This window comes from Eucalyptus grandis, chromosome 6 (assembly GCF_016545825.1).
Source record: "Eucalyptus grandis isolate ANBG69807.140 chromosome 6, ASM1654582v1, whole genome shotgun sequence".
Classification (NCBI taxonomy): Eukaryota; Viridiplantae; Streptophyta; class Magnoliopsida; order Myrtales; family Myrtaceae; genus Eucalyptus; species Eucalyptus grandis.
Window position 1 is genome coordinate 55,078,962 of NC_052617.1, and position 18,307 is coordinate 55,097,268.

General features: G+C 38.5%; 1 pseudogene; it reads left to right on the forward strand.

The window, feature by feature from the left end:
• Positions 1 to 96: 96 nt before the first annotated feature.
• On the forward strand, positions 97 to 16,974 carry LOC120294552 (annotated as a pseudogene).
• The last annotated feature ends 1,333 nt before the right edge of the window (positions 16,975 to 18,307 follow it).

The window sequence follows — 18,307 nt, forward strand, 5'->3', positions numbered from 1 at the left end:
CATGGACGTTCTCCGTTTCTTGTGCGGTCCTCTTGGTGCCGCGTTTTACATTCTGATTTCTGCATTTCCTCTTGTCATTCGAGCCTGACCTCTGTCATGGCTCCGCTTGTTCTCGGCCTTAATGCTGTACGCTTTCCCTGTTTCCAATATAGGAAATGCAGTCGGTCTGTTCCTTATCTTGGCGCCTATGTAAGTCGCAGAGTATCGACTTGCTAAGTCATTATCTTGTCATATTTAGCTAAAGCTTGTGAAGCTGCATAACTATTCTAGGATCATGTTCAAGAGGATCATAACAAGCTGGTCGACTGAGCAGGTCTCTGGTGTCTCCTATGTGATAACTCTTCTTAATTGCCTCTTCTACACTTGGTAAGTCCTGCAATATTCGCAACGATAAGCACAGTGTTACTGGGGCACTAATCAGCTTATTTTCTATCTAATTAACCAAACTCGTGAATATCTCTCTTTATTTATACATGGCTAAACAATTTCGCAGGTATGAATTTCCATTCTTGTCATCAGACAGCCTTTTGATATCGATCATTAGCAGCATAGGAGTAGTGATTGAGTTCGTGCATGTTCCGATCTTCATCACATATGCATCGAAGAAGGAGAGCGCAAAGATCATGAGACTCCCTGGTCTTGCTCTGATTCTTTTCATAACATTTGCCTTTGTCTCCCTCTTCATCCTTCATGGGAAGACCTGTAAACTCTCGCGTAGCATCACGCTCGACATTTCCTCCACTATCATGTATGCTTCACCTCTATCAGCACTCCAAGCCAATCCAACGGTATCAGGATATGATCCTAGATCCTCTACTCTTAACAATAGAAACAATGTTGGTTAAAATAATCATATTGAGAGCACGAATTTGACAAACCAATGGTTAATAGATTGGTCAAATGCCAAATATGGGAAATTTGAGGTTTGCAGTTGTTTTATCGTCAGTTAATACAAATATTCCAGTTAGGCCTAATTTGCCAATTAATATTAACATAGATAATTTGGTAAGACTAGTATTACCGCCAAGAGGGCAAGATGGCCAACCAAATCCTCGATTAGACCCAACATAATTTGCGAACAAAGTTCAACGAGAATAGGGTTTGAATAGGAAAACCTTATTTTAAATGGATTAATAATCAGCCTTTTTCTAGAAATTTTAAAATTCCTATTTTGTCATCTTCACTGGCCAACATAAACAATCAACCATTGAACATATCAATCCATTTATAGCTTAATGTAGAGAAGTAGGAACAAATAAATATTTTAGACTTAGGTTGTATCATTTATCTTTTTCAAGAATTGCTTTAAGTTAGATCAGTAATTTACCATCTAATTCAATGTGTAATTGGGCAAACATGGAAAGACAATTTCATTCTTAATTTTATAGAACCATATATGAGGTATCAATTGTTGATTTGGTCACACTTTAATAATATAATAATGAGTTAGTTGATCAGTGTATTGCTTGATTTAAGAAGGCTAAAAATAAATGTCTCACCACATTCTTAGAAAAAAGAATTCTCAAATTTGGCCTAAAATTTGACTTAAGAGAAATGCTTGAAAATTAAGACGTTGCCAATTTATTTCAATAGGCAATGAAAGTGTTTATGTATGAGAAATTGCCTAGAGAGAGAGAGAGAGAGAGAATGGCACATGCAGACTTTATACAAAACGTGATTTTAGTAAATTATATATATATGAGTTAGGGGATGAATCTGACCAAAATGAAAATACTACATTAGCCATGGCAAAAATGGTGTTTGACAAGCCTTATGTTTGTTGATAATTAAAGCCTGCCAAATTTTTAGAAACAATAACAGACAGGTTAAAGACACTCAAGTTTACTCGTTTGAAATCACTAAATCGGACTAAATCTTTGACTTACTTTTGAAAGATGGGCCAAATTAAATTTATTGAAGGTCGAGTAATTCCATGTATTACTAAACAAAAAAATTGCAAGTGACGCCGTTCATGGAGCCATCGTAAGGCTAATTGTTTTGGTTTCAAGAAAACAATTCATGAGACAATTCGGCAAGTAAAAATCAAATTTACTAATGAAAAAGAAAAGCAAAAATGCAAGTCAATCCTCATATGTTCCCTCGCATATTCGACAAGTAAAATCAAATCTATTATGCTTGTCTTAATTAAGACTTAAGCCTGTCAATTTGGCTAATTTAATCTTAAACCGTTTAATAATTTGTCAATTTAGTCCATTTGGCCAATGTTGACTAGAAATTGATGACGTGGACGTTTGTCATCCTATAGTTGCACGAACATTGCTAACGTGAAAATTATTAAAAGTTTTTATTTTTTTCAGAATTTTTTTTTTTGTTAAATCTGGGCCCTCGCCCAAATCTGACGAGGGTAGTGAGCCTTCACAAACCATTGGGCAAGGGCTACAAGTCCTCACCATATGCAACAAGGGTCGTAGCCCTCATTCGACTGCGAGTGAGGGTTGTGAGTAGGGGTGAGCATGGTCCGGGTTGGTTCGGGCCACCCTCTAACCCTAGGACCAACCTGTACAGCGTCAGTCTTCAATTTTTAGGACCAAGGACCGACCCTATTGAGCCTGGGACCAAAGACCAGACCGACCTAATGGGTTCGGTCTGGTTCTAGGGTCAACTAGGACCGATCGATAATTTTTTTCATCTTATTTTTTATACTCCCTAAAAAAGCAAATCTAAAAATTCAAATTACACATCAATCGATAATGCGGCATTGTGCAACTAAACTATAAATACCAATACATATTTAGCAAATTTAAGATGACACAATAATAGAAATTTCGCACTGCTAACCGCTCATCGAGATATGGGACAAGATGGAAAGTTCTTGTAATCATCTATCTTTAATATTCATAACACTATATGCAAAAACGTTTTCCTGCATTTGATCATGTAGAGTCCACTCAACCAAAAAATGAGCTTCACATCACTTGACTAGCAAATTACCGTAGCAACTGCAGTACTACTCTACTATTCAAAAACTTATACCATTTGACGCAAATTGAAAAGCAAAGTATAGCTGAAATTCATTAGTAAAATACAATTAAACCATAAAAAGTTCAAAATACTTAATATAAACCATGAATATATAACTTTACATCTTGTTAATTCACTTGAACTTCTAAACACTTGAAAACAAAACAAACGACACTTAATTAATACTCAACAAAAGTTTTAAATTGAAATTACTATTAATGCTATTGATAGAACATCTCAATATAATATAATATAACAAACATTTTACTTAGGTTTGAATATATAAAAGAATAATATAATATAATATAATATAATATAATATAATATACAGGGTTGGTCCAGGGTTGGACCGACCCAAAATTCTTTGGACCGAGGACCAACCCGCACAGTGTTGGTCCTAGAATTTCAGGACCAAGGACCGACCCAGTTCCCTTGGGAACCGAACCAGAACCAGCAGGATTGGGCCGGTCCAAGGTCGGTCCAGGTCGACTTTAGACCGCTGCTCACCCCTAGTTGTGAGCCCTTGCCTAGTGGTTGGTGAGGATGTAGCAAGCAAGGACTCGTACTCCTCACCTAGTGGTTAGTAAGGGCTTAGCGTCTAAGCAAGGGTCATAAGCCCTCACCCACCATGTGTGAGGGCAGCAATGAGCAAGGGCCACGAGCCCTCACCTAGTGGCCAACAAGGGCTATGACCCTCGCTCAGTGGTTCATGGGGTCTACGAACCTTGGCTAGTGGCTACTTGCTACCCCTAAACAATAAAAAATAATAATAATTAATAATTATAAAAATTCAAAAATAAAAAATTTAAAAATTTCAAGTCAAGAACAATAATGTAATATAAACCCATCTGTGGGTAGCGTAGTTGGTTGAGAGTCTCTCCTCATTATTGAGGTCAAGAATTCGAAACCCTGCATTATTAGCGATTTAAGTAGGGAGCCATGGCGGTGGGTTGATGTGCTAGTCTTCCTCGAGGTATAGGGGCCCGGTCCTCAGGAGCCATTCAGGCATGGGAGGCATGTGGCGGAGTCCTCGGTTACCAAAAAATAATAATAATAATGTAATATACGATGTCGGGCATTTATGTCATTAATTTTGAGTAAAAATTGGTTGGATAGATTGAATTAACAAGTTATAAAAAAAAATTAGCACTAAATTGATCAAATTAAAAGATTTAGAATTAAATTGGTATAAGTGTAATAAATTCATAACTTTGTTGATAATTTTTTCTGCTAAGCTGTCTTCCGTTGAAGTCACTTAAACTGCTTACGTTAGTCAATCGACATTTCCTTTGATGTCTCCGTTTCTGGAGTCACCTTTGAGGAATAAAATTTGGATGGAGGAGTTGGTGAGAATCAACACGTTGGGCAACCCAAATTTGTCGAATCCTACTTTTTAAAGTTATTGGCTTTATTTTTTTTAATAGTCGGTTTATTTATTTATTTATTTATTTTTGGTTTGTTAGTGGCTCTATTATTCAAAGAAAAAGATTTAGTGTGGAATCCATGCACCCTATATTATCATCGCATAAACGTTTCTTTGATTTAGATCCGACTCGTACTATAAGGAAAATGTCGAATTAATTTAATCACGAAATAAAATTGTGAGTCGACACTGTTTCCACTCCATTGATGGGACGATATCCAATCAAGAGGGACAAAGAACCTTCCTATTCGACGATGGATCCTGTGAATTCTTAGTCACTCTTAGAAACTAGGGGTGAGGTGTCATCGATTCAAAAAGTTCAAAATAATTCAAATATTTAAGATACATTTGATAATCATTATGTTTCGAAAATAATTTTAACTTAATAAATAATTTTTAAAAAAGAACATGAATTCATTTGATATGGCCCTCAATTTTTTTTTATGACATAGAACTTCTTTTAATTTTTAATAATTTATGAGATTTTCTTTTTTTTTTTTCCTTCTCTTCTTCTTCCTCCTCTAGTCGGTCGCCAAGACTCGACGATAGCTGAAGACTAACCAAGCAAGAGTCAATGACCTCGCCGACCCTCGGCAAAGTCGAGCCTTGCCTAGCCAAGGTGAGGCTGACCCTTCCCCCCCAGTAGTTAGCTAGTAGTGAGGCTCAACCTCACCATATTTGAGCGAGGTTGAGCCCTACCTAGCCAAAGCAAGGCCAACCTTCCCTAGCCACAACCAGGTTAGCCTTGCCATGGGCTAGTGAGGCTCCAGTGAGGTCACCGAATTTTGTCTCTGGCCGATTGCCGACCATCATCGAGCTTGGCGACCACTTAGAGAAGGAAAAGGAAGAAAATAAAAGAGGAAAAAAATTGTTGGATTTTAAAATTGTACTTGAGAACAAAAAAATAACTTTTTCCATTTCTTGATTTTATTCCAAATTTGTTATCGAAAGTAGAAAAATTAGCTAACGTTACAAAATAGATTTTGGTTCTTTTTTTGTTCCGATGAACAAAAGGACAAAAATAATCAAGAATTGGCCGGTTAGCAAATAAGCCCTTAAAAACCATTCAAACTCGGTCAAAAAATAGTCGTTGCGCTAAGATTATTTGCTTCAATAGTAACCCCACTCCCCATTGGTAGACTATAAATATGACCAAAACAGATATATATATATATATACACGGAACGTTCCACTGAGAATGGGTGATCGATGTCACCTTCTAATCTAACTTATGGCAATTATGGCTAACTTTTCAATAACTGAGACGTTTGCTTCTGACAGGAATTCTTGCTTTACCTCTTCCATTAAATATTCTAAGCTCCAATTCAAGTTAGCAGAATAAGTTTTGGAAAAGAAGAGAAAGTTCCACTAATCTTTGTCTGTTCTCGCCATATTAGAGTTTGGGTTCCCTGTATATGAACGAACCTCAGTTATTGACATTGCTGATATTGCTAGTATGAGTACCTAGAGGGGGGTGAATAGGTGCCTAAACAATTTATCGATATACGGAAGCGATTCTTAACATATGATAGAAAGTAAATTCTCTCTTAATTAACAAAATGAAATACGATTGAGGTAGAGAGAGTGAGGAAGAGAAAATTGAACACATGATTTATAGTGGTTCGGCTTATTCCAAGCCTACGTCCACTCTTCCGCACTGACAGCCCACCGGCTGGATTTCACTATGATCAAAAGAGAAGTTACAGCACAGCTTTGCCTTGATTCCACAAAGTGTAGATGTTTTACCACACCTCCTCAAGGTCTCTCACAAATATAGACTCTCTTTTCTATACAAGTATTCGCTCAAAGGATTTATCTAAACAAATAGGAGCTTCAGACTTTGGAATTCTTCTATCGCGCACTCCTCGAACAACTAAGAACGACTTCCTTATATACTCCTTTATGCCATCATACCCGTTGGCACTTACCAAAGAAATTCCTCCAATCTACCCGTTGGACGGAATCAATTAAGAAGATTGTTCGAGCTATTAAAGGAACGTGTTGATAGCCCATCAATCATGTTCGCCCATACAATCGGGATCTCGGTTTCCATAAGTAGAACCTTCCAATAATATTTAGACAATCATCGAATCTTCAGTCATTGAATCAATCTTGATCAATCAAAGGATTCTGATACTTCTTCACCAACCACGAGATCTTCTCCGATGATAAGGTTAAATCCCCGAACAAAACATCCAGTTACTGGATAACCTTTCTTCAACGGATTAGAGACTCACAATGAGGATAGACTTTGAGTTTTGAGTCTCGGCTGTCCGGAAGTCTTCGACTTTAACTACCGTAGTCCGCAGACCTTCGAGACTAGACTGATGGAAACGTTTTGTCAACTTCAAAACACTTCACGAAGATTTCTCCAACAATCTCCCCCTTTTTGATGGTGATAAAACCTTCCTGCAGATTTGGATAACTTTGACCTGCAAAACATTTCTCAAACACATATGCATATCTTATAGAGATGAATGGCTAAAAGATTAACACTAGAATATGCAACCACAGAAAATAGGTTAGTCTAGTATATAATAAAACCATCCATAAGATATCAATACTTGTTAATAGAAGCAGTCAAGTCCAAGTCTAGTTCGGTTCTCATCCGGACACAAAACAAAGTCAAAGTCTGTCAAAAACAGCTTAAACAACAACACAATCCAACAAACAGTTAAAAAATGTTTGAAAGTTTTTGATCAAATCATGCATCTCTCCCCCTTTTGTCATCATTAAAAAGGATGAGATGAAGTCTTGGGAATGCGGACAAGCTGGAAATCTTCCATAGACGAACGATGCCTTCCAGCCTTTTAAAGTCTTCCTTCACTGTACAACCTCCTCACTCTTGGCATTGGCCTGATTCGAATAGAGAGGGCTTGCATCTTATCATTCAATGAACAGGAAGAAGCTTGACTTTCATTCTTCAAACTTTGAACTTCGCATCCCAAGGCATAAATCTGACCTTTCATCTCCACCTTTCATCTCTAAGAGAAGATCCATGATTCTCGCGAAAATCTGCTCCATTATCGGTCCGAGTACTTGCTTCGGCTCGATCTGCGAAGATGGTAGATCGCATAGTCTTGCAGATTTGGCGATGACACTTCATGACCTTCTTCTGGAAATTGAGATGCATAAACATCTTCCGGGTGCAGGGCGAGCGACCGACTCCTTCACTTGCATCGGGATATGAAGATGTCACTCCTTTCTCCCGATCTCCCCCGTTTCCATGCCTACGGTGGAGAAGAGATTTCCTCGGGTTCTCCTTCTTCTCTTCTTTCTTCTTCAGTCTTTCTTCCTCTCGCTTCTTTCTCTCGCTTCTCTTTCTTCTTCTTCCTTCTCCTCTACTTCTCTTTCTTCTTCTTCCTTCTCCTCTACTTCTCTTTCTTCTTCTTCCTTCTCCTCTCGCTTCTCTTTCTTCTTCTTCCTTCTCCTCTCGCTTCTTTCGTCTTTTGTTCCGATTCTTTCGTGGAACAGACGACCTAAATTCTTCAAAGCCATTGCAGAGATGGTGATGTCTTCGTCATCATCTTCATCCTCAACGAGGAGAGCTCTTCTTCTCTTTGATGAAACAGCCATGGGCTCCTTCCCTTTTCTCTTAGCAGCAGAAGAGAGTTGATGAGATTTGGCAGGAATCTTCTCCTTGAATTTCTCCAATTCCTTGCTCAGTTCCTTCAGACACATTTTGGTCACCATTTTCAGTCCACCACCATATGATCGCATGATCGAACACAAAAGATTTGCGGAGGCTGAATATTCGATGTCTGAATAACTTCGTAACAAGGCTTGGGTAAGGGAGTTGACCTCATCCTTCATCACTGCTCTATACATGTGAAACATAACAGTATGAGGGAGAGAAAACTTCTTACCACAGAGGATGGCATACATCAACTTTGCCTCAGAGCTTGAAACATTAGTTTTGGAAGTTGATTTTGGCCGAAGGCAATTGATCACAATCTTGTGAAGCAAGATGTTGAATGCATTCATCCGTGAGTAGGTGATCTTCTCATTTGTTCTCCCGTCCTTCACCGGTTCAAGTGTGGCCCGAGCAATGGAAACTTTGATTGGTTGATATCCGCCTCTCTCAACTTCTAACACATCTGCCAAAGATATTCATATCCACAACATAGTCTTGTTCTTTAACACAAGGAGAATCTATTCGCATCCAAAAAGCTAAGATTTGAATAGAAATATGCAGTCAATTCAGATAAGCCTCGGTTGAGTCGAGCAAAACTTTTCAAGTTGAAGATAACTAAACTTTTCCCTCAAGTTCACTTTCACAAAGATCCAGAAAATCAAAGTCCACACTCCTAGGGTTTATTACCCCACGCTTCAATTTCGAGTACGGATCCTTTTGTTCCTTTGATTTGAACAAATCTCCCCTTTTTCCTTGAATTTCAGCCGCAATACCCATTTTCGGTTGAAATAGACCGAACAGATTGTCATCGTCATTCCCATCTACAGATTCGGTCCCCGATCCACGAGGATCACTTGGGATATTCGCAAGGGTTTCCTCAGCCACCCCTTTACGAGCGATTCCCAAACTTTCCATTTTTCGCGAAAGATATATTCGTTCCTATATCCTTTGTCTCTAAGAAACTCATCAACATAGTTCAAAGGAGTACGAATTCCTTTTAAGGCACGATATAGCTTGTAAATAAAAGCGGGCTTTTGAACTCTTACGGTCCGCATCCTCGATGATTTCTTCTTGATGCTGATGAACAACGCCTTGAGGACTAGATGGAGGAGACCGACGCCGCTGAGAATGTTGTGGGCTCGGTTCTGATCCGGGAGTAACTTCATCTTCGCAAGATCAAAGTGCGTAGGCCCCTCACTCATTCTCGTGGTCCCCGCTTGCGATTCTTGAGGACTTTCGTGAAGATGACATCTTTCTCGGTGATTGGAAGATTCCTTGCTTGACTTTCCCCGAAAAAAGATGACAACTTTTTTAAGATTGAGCGAAGAAGACAAACGAGAATTGAGGATCGATGCTTTCTAGGGTTTTTGAGAGAAAAGTGAATAGAAAAGTGAAGAGAAATCGACAAAGGTACAATCGGTTAAAAAGAAGAGTAAACGAACCGTCACAAAGGAAATAAAAATATGCCTTTTCAAAATAACTGTCTTTATCCGCAAAAATAGTTATTTAAAAATAACTTCCTTTTGAAAATGAATTGATGCAATATTTACGTTAATTAAATATAGCAACAATTTAAACATAGCCCGATGATCGTACCTTTTCAAGATAAGATTGGAGAGAAAGACTTACAATCTGAAGGTCGAGCCAAGACAATAGATAAAGTCTTGTTAGCCTGAGTCTGACAGTCTTTAGACTTTGATATCCTCATACCTCAAAATGTTGAGTCTGGACCGTATAGACTCAAATTGATTTTTCTCCAAAGGCTTTGTGAGTATATCAGCCAATTGATTCTTTGAGTCAACAAATTGAATTGAAACATCTCCATTTTGAACATGATCTCGATAAAGTGATGTCGAATCTCTATATGCTTTGCTCTTGAGTGGAGAATTGGATTTTGGTGAGGTTGATAGCGCCGGTGTTGTCGCAATTAATCTCCGTGCATGAGTCTTCAATTTCAAAATCTCTTAGCTGTTGTTTTATCCATAGAATTTGCGAACAGCAACTTCCAAGAGCTACATACTCGCTTCGTTGTTGAAAGAGACACGGTGCTTTGTTTCCTTGAAAACCAAAACACTCGTCCCCCGCTTCCAAGCAACGGCAAGTTCCCCGAAGTGCTATTTCTATCAACTCGCAACCGGCCAGATCTGCGTCGAATATCCTTAAGATTAAAGTCTCCTTCTTAGGATACCAAAGACCGATGCTTGATGATGAAGCAACGTATTTAATGATGCGTTTCGCAGCACCGAGATGAGATTCTCTAGGATCCGATTGAAACCTAGCACGAGATGCAAACACTCAACAAAATATCAAGTCTAGAGGCGTAAGATAAAGAAGTGATCCAATAATGCTCCCGTACATGCTTTTGATCAACTTTCTTCCCTTCTTCATCTTTGTCTATCTTTAAAGAACTTGACATTGGTATGTCGACCTTTTTGCACTTTTCCAGTCCAAACCTTTTGACAAGATCATTAACATATTTTTCTTGATAAATAAAAGTTCCTTCCTTCAATTGTTTTACTTGAAGACCAAGAAAGAATGTTAACTCTCCCATCATACTCATTTCAAACTCATCCTGCATAGACTTTGAAAATTTCTTGCAAAGACTTTCATTAGAGGATCCAAAAATAATATCATCCACATATATTTGAACAAGTAAGAAACTTTTGTTTTCCTTCTTGATAAATAAAGTTGTATCTACTTTACCTTTGACAAAATCATTTTGTATTAGGAACTTACTTAATCTGTCGTACCAAGCCCGAGGTGCTTGCTTTAAACCATACAAAGCCTTTTTCGGTCCGAAGACCGAGTCTTCTTTGGGTCTTCAAACCCTGTGGTTGTTCCACATAAACTTCCTCATGGATAAATCCATTTAGGAAGGCGCTTTTGACGACCATTTGGAATAACCTGAAATTCTTATAACAAGCAAACGCAAGTAATAGTCGAATAGCTTCTAACCTTGCCACTTTGGAGCGTAAGTCTCATCATAGTCTATTCCTTCTTCTTGCGTATATCCCTTGGCCACGAGTCTTGCTTTATTTCGTACGACTTTTCCTTTCTCGTTCATCTTGTTTCAAAACCCATTTAGCTCCAATAACAGTTTTACCTTTTGGTTTGGATGTCAATTCCCGGACATCATTTATGCTGAACTGTCGAGCTCTTCTTGCATAGCTTCAATCCAGCTTTCATCGATAAAGCTTCTTCTATGCTCTTTGGTTCAATTTCGAAACGAGTGCCACAAAGACTAGACTCTTCTCGCCTTTTGGATCTGGTGCGAATTCCTTCATTCATTTTGCCGATTATAAGATCTTTGGGATGACTGGACTTATGCTTCCGGTTACTCGTTGATTTGTCGATTGATGATCTCTCTTTGATTGAATCTTCATGAACATCCTTATTCTGGTTTTCCAGTAGTCCGAGATGCTTCTTGAGTTGTAAGCTTTGGAAGATCTGGAGCAGTTCGAGACTCTTCTTGATGAGTCTCGACTTGATTCATCTTATGTTGAGTCTTGAAATTTGACATTCATTGACTCCTCCACGGACTCGGCTCTTCTTGTTATAGACTCAAGGCTTTGCTTGATGTAGAATATCCAAGGAAGATACCTTCATCCGATCTTTCTTCAAACTTACCAACTCGATCTTTTGCATTTTTCAGTATAAAACATTTGCAACCAAATACATGAAAGTATGAAACAATAGGCTTCTTTTCTTTGAATAACTCATAAGGGGTTTTCTGAAGAATAGATCTTAAGAAGACTCTATTGATGATATAGCATGCTGTTGAAACAGCTTCAGCCCAAAATCGAGAAGAAATTTTACTTTCAATTAAAAGAGTTCTTGCCATTTCTTGAAGAGATCTGTTCTTTCTTTCCACAACTCCATTTTGCTTTGAGGAGTATATGGAGAGGAAAACACATGCTTACAAAACCCATTCATCACAGAATTTTGTAAAATCTTGATTTTCAAATTCACCTCCATGATCTGTTCTTATACTAGAGATAACACATCCTTTTTCATTTTGAACCTTTTTAGCAAATTTTTCAAAATACGAAAAGGTTTCGGACTTACTTGCAAGGAAATATACCCAAGTAAACGGGAGTAATCATCAACAATTACTAGGCAATACTTCTTACCCCCAATACTCGAGTTCTGGTTGGTCCGAAGAGATCCATATGCAGCAAGAATCGTAGTACATGATTAGTAGAGACATAATTAATTGGCTTAAAAGAATTTCTTACCTGCTTTCCCGAATACATGGAGTGCATGAATCGGTCTTTTGGTATGGCAATCTGGGTAGTCCTCGAACAAGCTGTTTTGAAGAGATTTTGGCTAATTGCTTCATGTTGACATGACCAAGCTTTTTGTGCCATAAGCTTGCTTCGTCTTGAATTGAGATAAGGCATTGCGATTCATTTGGTTTCACATCCGGAAGATAGATATTTCCATGTCTTCGACCCATGAAAGACGAGTAGAGTCTTTACGATTCTAGAACATGTTCCTTCTTGAAAGAAGATCTTGAAACCAGTATCACACAATTGACTAATGCTGAGAAGATTGTAATTGAGTCCTTCCACTAAGGAAACATTACTTATTGTGAGAGTTCCAATTTTCACGATTCCAAATCCCACAATACTTCCTTTGCTGTTTCCTCCAAATGAAACTTTTCCACCATTTACTTGAGCAATCTTTATAAAGCAATTTGAGTCTCCCTGTCATGTGTCTTGAGCATCCGCTCAAGATACCACTTTACCTGTTTCTTGACGGAGACCTGCATTTAAAATAAAGTCTCAAGCTTTTTTTTGGTACCCAAATTTTCTTGGGTCCTTTGGTGTTAGTAAGATAAATAGTATTAGCCCATACTTTCTTAACAGGTTTCCATACCATAGGACACTCTTTTTCAAAGTGATCCGAATCGTTGCACTTAGAACATCCGAGAGCATTTCTACCTACAGGTTTTACAAAAACTTTCTTGAAGTGATTTTTGTAAACCTCACTCAAAAGCCTTTTCTTAATTCTTTCTTTTACTTTAGGAAAATCAATCAAGGGGATTGTTTCTTCAATACCTAGACCAGACTTATTGAAGTAAGGTCTTTGTGCTGAAAGAATTTTCTTAAGTTTTTCAGACCCTATAGAAAATTTCTTTGATATATTTGATAAGTCTGTTTTTAAAAAGGCATTTTCTTTTAAAAGATTATCTTCATTTTCTTTAAGATTGGAAACAGACAAGTCTAGACTTTTAACTCTTTCTGCTAAAACATTTTCCTTTTGTTTTAGAGCTGAGTTTTCTTTTTTCAGTTCGGAAATTCTTTTGAGAGAAGTCTTAAGACTAAAGCATAGTTCATCAATATATTTAGAAACTTTGACAGGAATTTTAAAATCACTTGCCTCAAATTCACTGTTCGAGTCCGATCCCCGAGTCGATCCAGTCCGAGTCCGATTGTGCCATCAGACATAGATTGGCATATTCATTATCACTTTCTTCACACTCAGTATCACTCCAGGTTTCGGCTTTGAGAGCTTTTCGAAATTTTTCAGCTTTTCCTCTCTTCTTCTTCAGAAGAGGACAGTGGGTCGATGTGTCCCTTTTTCTTGCATTCAAAGCGACTACATCTTTATTTGGTTCCTCATCATCAACAGACTTGATCTCGCTGTCTTTGAAAGCTTTGTTTCTTTGAGTTGAACCTTCTTCCTTTTCTATTTAGTTTTCTGAATCTTCTTATCATGAGAGCAAGCTCCTCATCGTCCATATCATCTTCGAATCTGTATCATCGGAATCATCATTTGATTTTAATGCAATGGATTTCTTACCTTTTGGATCTTCATCTTCATTGATCCTTTCTACTTCATAGGACTCAAGAGTTCCAATCAGCTCGTCGACGAGATAGTGGCATGATTCTCTCGTCTCTCTTATCGAAGTCTTTATGTGATTCCAATCCTCGGAGAGTCCACGCAAAGAGCTTGTTTACCTTCATGGGATCGAAGTTAGTTGACCTTGATTTTCAAGACCATTCACAATATCCGTAAAACGACTAAACATGTCGATATTGATTCTCCCGGTTTCATTCTCAAGGCTTCATATTGACCGAGAAGAATGTTGATTCTTGTTTCCTTCACTCGACTGTTCCTTCATAGGTGATGTGCAATCTGTCCCAAACTTCTTTTCTGTACCACAAGAAGATATTCTATTATATTCAGTTGGTGATAAAGCACAATATAAGGAGTAAATTGCTTTTGCATCGAGTGTTTGTCTCTTGATTATTTCTTCCCGAGACATTCCGCTGGTTTCTTCAGTTTCTTTTCCTCTTTCGAGACTCGATGCAAAGGTGGTAGGAGTAATTCCTTTTCTACAACATCCCATTCCGAGGGATCCTTTGATCGTAGGAAAGCTTTCATCTTGTTCTTCCGGATGTTGTAATCCTTTCCATCAAAGTAGGGAGGTCTGGTATTGCTTTGCCCTTCCATCGGCCCTGGTGCTAGCATACTAGCCATGGATCTTTTACTATGAAGTAAAACACTTCAAATAAAGTAAGTACACAGGCTCTGATACCAATTGATATTGCTAGTATGAGTACCTAGAGGGGGTGAATAGGTGCCTAAACAATTTATCGATATACGGAAGCGATTCTTAACATATGATAGAAAGTAAATTCTCTCTTAATTAACAAAATGAAATACGATTGAGGTAGAGAGAGTGAGGAAGAGAAAATTGAACACAGGATTTATAGTGGTTCGGCTTATTCCAAGCCTACGTCCACTCTTCCGCACCGACAACCCACCGGCTGGATTTCACTATGATCAAAAGAGAAGTTACAGCACGCTTTGCTTTGATTCCACAAAGTGTAGATGTTTTACCACACCTCCTCAAGGTCTCTCACAAATATAGACTCTCTTTTGTATACAAGTATTCGCTCAAAGGATTTATCTAAACAAATAGGAGCTTCAGACTTTGGAATTCTTCTATCGCGCACTCCTCGAACAACTAAGAACGACTTCCTTATATACTCCTTTATGCCATCATACCCATTGGCACTTACCAAAGGAATTCCTCCAATCTACCCGTTGGACGAAATCAATTAGGAAGATTGTTCGAGCTATTAAAGGAACGTGTTGATAGCCCATCAATCATGTTCGCCCATACAATCGGGATCTCGGTTTCCATAAGTAGAACCTTCCAATAATATTTAGACAATCATCGAATCTTCAGTCATTGAATCAATCTTGATCAATCAAATGATTCTGATACGTCTTCTCCAACCACGAGATATTCTCCAGATGATAAGGTTAAATCCTGAACAAAACATCCTGTTCTGGATAACCTTTCTTCAACGGATTAGAGACTGTCAATGAGGATAGACTTTGAGTCTTGAGTCTGGCTGTCCGGAAGTCTTCAGACTTTAACTAACGTAGTCCCAGACCTTCGACTAGACTGATGGAAACGTTTTGTCAACTTCAAAACACTTCACGAAGATTTCTCCAACAATTGCCAAATTAGTAAGGCCTTCAACTTCAGAGCAGATTTCCTGTTGCCACTTCACCTTATTTACTTTCTTCTCACTTGTTTTCACCTGGGAAAAGCCATGGACATTCCCGTTTCTGCGGCATTCTCGTCTGCGTTTTACGTTCCAATTTCTGCATTTCTTCTTGTCTTTCGAGCCCGTCCTCTTTCGTTGCTTCACTTGTTCTCGGCTTCGATATCAAGCACTTTCCCAGTTTCCACTATAGGAAATGTAGTCGGTCTGCTCCTTTTCTTGGCACCTATATAAGTTGCAGTGTATCTGTTTGCTAAGTTATTATCCTGCCTTCTTCGCTAAAATTTGTGAAGTTGCATTACTATTCTAGGACCAAGTTCAAGAGGATCATAAGGAACCGATCGACCAAGCAGTTCTCAGGCATCTCTTACGTGGTAACTCTTCTTAGTTGCAGCCTCTACACTTGGTGAGTTCTACAAGATTCGTAACAATTAGCACAGTATTACTAAGGCACTAATCGGTTTGATTTTCTATCTAATAAACCACACTCCTGGGTATCTCTCTTTACTTATACATGGCTAAATGATTTCGCAGGTATGGACTACCGTCGTGTCATCGGACAACCTTCTGCTGTTGATCATTAGCGCCATGGGAGTTGTGATTGAGCTCACGTATGTTTTGATCTTCATCGCATACGCACCAAAGAAGGAGAGGGCAAAGATCATGGGATTCTCTGGTCTTGCTCTGATTTTTTTCTTAACATTTGCCTTTGCCTCCCTCTTCGCCCTGCAGAGCAAGAACCGGAAACTCCTCTGCAGCATCACACTTGACATTTTCTCCACTATTATGTGTGCTTCACCTCTATCAGTCATGGTAAGAACTACTATATTGTTAGATTTAAAATACATTTCACGCTATATTCTATCAGTTTAAGCTTTTGGAGTAAACAATTATGCAATCAACTTAATTCTAGAATGCATCTCACATCTTAAAATATTTCGTCATCAAAAGGATATGTGGGCTAGTATCAAAAGTTCAAATTATTTTAGAATTACAAACTCGGTTTCATCTGTTCCATCTGGTTCATACAGATGATGGTGATCAAGAGAGAGAGCGTCAAGTTCATGCCTTTTTTGTTATCGTTGTCCACCTTCTTATGCGGCATCTTTTGGCTCGCATATGGCCTTCTTAGCCACGATCCCTTTCTCATCATAAGCAATCATCTTATATCATAATTTGGTGTCTGCGTAGAGTGAATATTCAAACTATATAAGCTAATGACTTGGTTTATTTGAACTTGATAGTTTAGGAAAATCTACGTAATGGTGTTGCAGGTGCCTAATGGATTGGGGACTGGACTAGGGATTGCCCAACTGATCTTGTATGCAATGTACCGCAAGAACCATCGTCATCCAAAGAACGAGATTAGGGATGAATTCGGCGAGATGGATCTTGAAAAGACAGATTAAAATGAAGAAACGGAGTTGCCACGCTCAAGCTTCACCGCTTCTAGCAAAACTGACCAGCTTTCTTGAATGTATTATCATTCAAAATTAAGTGGTGACGGACTTAAGTGATGAGGTTATCGCCTCAATGAGATTTGACAAAGATCATCTTTCCTTTTCATTCCCTCTTCTATTTTTCGGGTTTTGACTTTCATGCTACTGAGTTCGCCTTCCTTACTCTCTCTACTATGATAGATCCCCTTCAAGACTATATCGGCGGTGAGACACCTCAAAATGGTCAATACGCTACATGGTTATTAAAAAATGCTCCTTTTCAAAATTGGCGCATGTGGGATCGTGTCGTTTCACTTTCTCCCTCCTTAAACCCTCAAACCCCACAACTGTCATTGCTAATTGACTCACAATCCCCACCATCAAGCCACTACCATCACCTCTCTCTCTCTCTCTCTCTCTCTCTCTCTCAATAGTGGTGATGAGCTACTATTGAAATGGATGCATGAGTTGTTTTCGAAAGCTCTCACATCAAAGAAGGTGTTATGTGTGTTAGCTGAGTTCACTCCTATGTGGAGGAGGCCCAATGAGTTGCAAGCCCAATAAGGGCTTGAGCTCATATAATAAGTTATATGAGAAAATAGGGTTTTTCACTATCTATATAAAGAGGTAGTCGCAAAAAAAGGAAACAGTAACAAGAGAAAAAGAGAAAGCAGAAAATCTAGGGTTTGTGGTAATATTTGATTTACATCAAGCTGGCGTTGGAGGTCGATTCGTGGTCCGATTGAGCTAAAAAAATTTCAGCATGTTCGTGGCGCAATTTTATCAAATCTGAACGGTTTGATTTTTGTTTGAAGCTCCCTACATCAGGTTTTTCATGGATTGATCAAAACCTGCGTTTTTGGTCAGATTTATCCTTGATCTCTTGTGAAGTTCATGTGTATTGCCAAGAATTATATTCTTGAGGTGTTTGCTGCTATATACCTCTAGTATTTGCTAGAGAAGAACAATTTTGTTGATAATGAAGAATTTCGGGTGGTCCGGTCCCGTGGTTTTTTATCTCCTCACATCGAGGAGGTTTTCCACGTAAAAATCATCTTGTGTTCATGTGCTTGGTATTCATTTTACTCTACTATATCGATTCTATTAGGTTTACACAAGAGGGGAGATTATTTTATTCCGCTGTGTTGATTCGATATTGTTTGAATTGTTACCATTCTCCCATCAGAGTGGCATCAGAGCATCTGGTTATTGCTTGATTTTTCTGTCTTGTGTTAAACAATGGAAACGAATATGAGTAGAATGGTTACACTGAATGGTTCGAATTATCATATCTGGAAAGGAA